Here is a 4085-nt window from a genome sequence, read left to right on the forward strand (position 1 = left end):
TTTTTTTTACATATTTTGGTGGTTGCCCAGAGTTTGTGATATACATTATACTTAATTCAAATCCACTTTCAAATACCATGATGCCCGTCTATAAGTAGAATTGTAAGTACCTTGTAATAGCAAAATATTCCTAATTCTTCCTTTGTGTTCTGAATACATTATCTCATAACTGATACATTACTGTTTTGAATGAGCTATTCTCAGCTCCATCGAGGACAAAAAATAAAATGTTTTTATATTATTTTCACTTATTGGTGTGCCCCTCCCTCCCTCCCTCTTCCTCCCTCTCCCTCTCTCTTTCCTTCCTTCCTTCCTTCCTTCATTCCTTCCTTCCTTCCTCTCTCTCTTTCTTTCTCTTTTTCTTTCCTTCCTTTCAACTCTCACTCTGTTGCCCAGGCTACAGGACCATATCATCAGTCTAGGTCACAGCAGCCTCAAACTCCTGGGCTTAAATGATCCTCTTGCCTCAGCCTCCTAATTAGCTAGGAATATAGGCACCTGCTACAATGCCCCCCTATTTTTTTTCTGAGACACAGTCTCATTCTATTGCCCCAGGTTAGAGTGCAGTGGCATCACAGCTCACAGCAACCTCAAACTCCTGAGCTCAAGAAATCCTCTGCCTCAGTCTCCCGAGTAGCTGGGACTGTAGGTGGTTGACAAATGGCTGGCTAGTTTTCATATTTTTAGTAGAGATGGGTTCTTGCTCTTGCTCAGGCTGGTCTTGAACTCCTGAGGTCAAGGCATCCTCCTTTCTCAGCCTCCCACAGGGTTAGGAATATGGGCGGGAGTCACCAAACCCTACTTTTTCTTTCTTTATGCAGATGTGAGTTTCTGACTATATGATTTTCCCTCTGTCTAAAGAACTCCTTTCAACAATTCTGCAAGGCAAGTCTACTGGCCATGATTTCCCCAGTTTCTGTTTGTCTCAGAAAGTCTGTATTTCCTTTTCATTTATGAGAGATAATGCTACAGGCTACAAATATCTAGGTTATTGGTGGTTGCTTTTTTCTGTCAACACTTTTGCTTTATTCTTCACTTGCATGGTTTTTGGTAAGTTGGATGTAATTCTTTGGTCCTCTCTAGATAAGCTATATTTTTCCTCTTACTGTCTTCTGGATTTTTTTTCTTTAACATTGATTTTCTGCAGTGTGAATATGACACATTTGGGTGTATTTTTTTTTTTTTTAACGTTATCCTGCTTGGTATTCTCTGAGCTTCCTGGATTTAAAGTTTGGTGTCTGATATTAATTTGGGAAAATTCTCAGTCGTTATTGCTTCAAACATTTCTTCTCATCTTTTTTTCTCTTTCTTCTCCTGCTAGTATTCCCATTCTGCATATGTCACACCTGTGTAGTTTCTTCCAGGTTCTTGGCCATCCTGTTTTAAAGTGTATATAATTTTTCTCTTTGCTTTTCCATTTTTGATGTTTCTATTGACACATTCTCAAGCTCAGAGCTTCTTTCCTCAGCACTGTTATTCTCCTAATGAGCCCACAAAGGCATACTTCATTCTTATGACAGTGTTCTTCATCTCTAACATCTAAAAAGCATGTTTTCTCAAAAACCTTCTACCACGTGCATATGCCCAATATTGCTATTTCTAGGAAGTACTTGCACATCTTCAGGAAAATCAGAATTTTCCATGGCTGACTGTGATCACTCTCAAGTCAAAGTACAATGGTCCGTTATTTAATGCACAGCTTTCTAAAGACTGCAAATTTAAAATGACAATTAACAGCTATAAACAAAGTATGCACCACATGATAACAGACACTGCAGACTTGGGAGGGGAGAGGAGGAGGAATGAAAAGTCAGCTACTGAGAACAAGGTACACTATTCAGGTGATGGGAACGCTAAAACACGGACTTCATTATACAATATATGTGTGTGATAGAATTCAAGTTGTACTTCTAAATCGATTAAAATGAAATATAAACACGCAACCAAAAAAACATTATTTTAGAATTTCATCTCTTTGCTTTCATATAGTCTACTTTTGCATTAAAGCCCTTGTACGTTAATCATATTTGTTTTAAATTTTCAGTAAAGTAATTTCAACATCCAGGCTATAGCTGTGGCTCTTATGCTTGCTCTATTTCTTCATGCTTTTTCATGCCTTTTTTTTTTGCTTTTTAGTGTGCCTTGTATTTTTTTCTTGATAACCAGATGTATTGAGTAAAAGAAAGTGCTGTATTTAGGTCTTTAACAATGTTGTGGGAAGAATGTCTAGCTCTCAGACTTGTTCACTCTGAGCCTGAAGAAATTAGTCAATTACAGTTCACGTTTTTTCCCCTACTCTGGCACTAGTTCCCTCCAAGGTTTTTGCTGGATGGTTTTTGCTCCAGTAAATTATGTATTCGCTTGTGTGTCTCTCCACTTTAAGGGCAGTGGGTTGCCTTGTGACCTCCCTTCTCTGATGGCTCTAGGAAGAGTCTTTGGTTTTTCAATTCATTTAGCTCTTCGCTTAATGTTAGGAAGGAAGGATGACTCCAAAGCATCTTACCCGAAGGACCAGAGACTGAAAATCTCCAATTATGCTTAAAACTTCACTTTATCTGTTGGCCTTTTCACTCTAGGCACAAACAAGGTGCAGCTTTTCTAATGTTCTCTCTTTTCATGTATGGTTACTGTTGGGGGTCGAGGGTCCCAGTTCCCCAAATCCAGTTGACCTGGTCCCATAACTACACTGAGCTAGAAAGTTCAACCAAGGCATGGTGATAATGGAAAACAAAAATGAATGAAAATAGAAAATAAAAATGGAGCAGCGCAGGCAGCATAAATAGAAAGCAAAAGTAACCTGCACAAGTTTCAGTGTAACAAAGAGAAGTTTTATTTAGGAAGAAAAAGAGAAAGCTTAGAACACTTCCAAAGAGGGTTGTAAGTGGGTGTCTCTCATGAAGAAGCAGAAATGAGACAGATAGAGAGGCAAAGGCCCACAGGGGGATCAATACCTTCTGCATTTGAAATTGGTTGCAAGGGTTTCACTGGTCTCTCTGTGTCTCCAGGACATACTGTTCTTTTCTGTGATCACTGGTTATCCAGGTTACTTACCCACATTCTTACCAACCCTCCAGCCTTCCCGATTCAGAAGGGCAGGTTTTCCTCCCACCCCACCCCTCCTACCTTACCCCCACCACCACCAAGCCCTTTTCTTTGTGTCCCTTCTCAGTTACATTAGAAGTGAGAAAATTAAGTATAATAGAGAAAAGAGAGAGTAAGGGGTAGTGGAAGAATGAATGGAACGAGAGTAGGGACTAGAGAGATCAGAGTCAGGATCGGAAGAAGTCAGAATAGGGGATGTGGTAGAGAAGACCCTTGGCAGTCAACAGGAAAGAGTCACTAACGGAGCAGGACCCAGGAGAAGATTAACTTGACGGAGCTTTCATAAACAGCTGATAAAAACTTATATATTTTATTATTCTTAGACAGAGATTAGTATTTATGATTACAGAGAAAAGGAACCAGAGGGTCAGAGAAGCTACGTGATTTACTTGAACTTGTAACCAATTTGTGTAAGAAGATACTGATAAACTAAATACACTAGTGACTACTGAGATCTGTTTTTAATATTTTACCACCACACACAGACATTATGCCAAGGAGCTTTCTTCAAGAGAAAGTCTGCATCCTATAGTCACTACGATTTTTTTCAGCAGTGTAGCTAGTTTTTAAAGTTTTTTTTTTTTTTTTTTTTTAAACAAAATTGACTCTGTCAGAAATATTTTTAGGAAAGCCATCAGGCCATCACATGCTTAACCCTTCCTCTTCAGTAGACTTCTATTCTATAAAACCATTTCTTCTGAACATGAAAGGGCTTTTGTTTGAAGCAATATTTCACCTTTATTATATTGGACATGATAAAAATAAATTTATACACAGAAAAAGAAGAAATGGCATTATATTTCAAAATGATCATGAATCAAATGAAATAGATATAAATAGTGGGGAATCCTATATTCTAATAATGAAGGAGAAGCTGAAACCTTAGCATTTATTCTGTGGATTTCCTTCTGCACAACAATGATGAAATTGTGCAGGCACATGATGTAATAAATTAAATAATATATCAACTAAGTACTATTAAA

Source organism: Otolemur garnettii, unplaced genomic scaffold (genome assembly GCF_000181295.1).
Source record: "Otolemur garnettii isolate 467f Iridium unplaced genomic scaffold, OtoGar3 scaffold00163, whole genome shotgun sequence".
Lineage (NCBI taxonomy): Eukaryota > Metazoa > Chordata > Mammalia > Primates > Galagidae > Otolemur > Otolemur garnettii.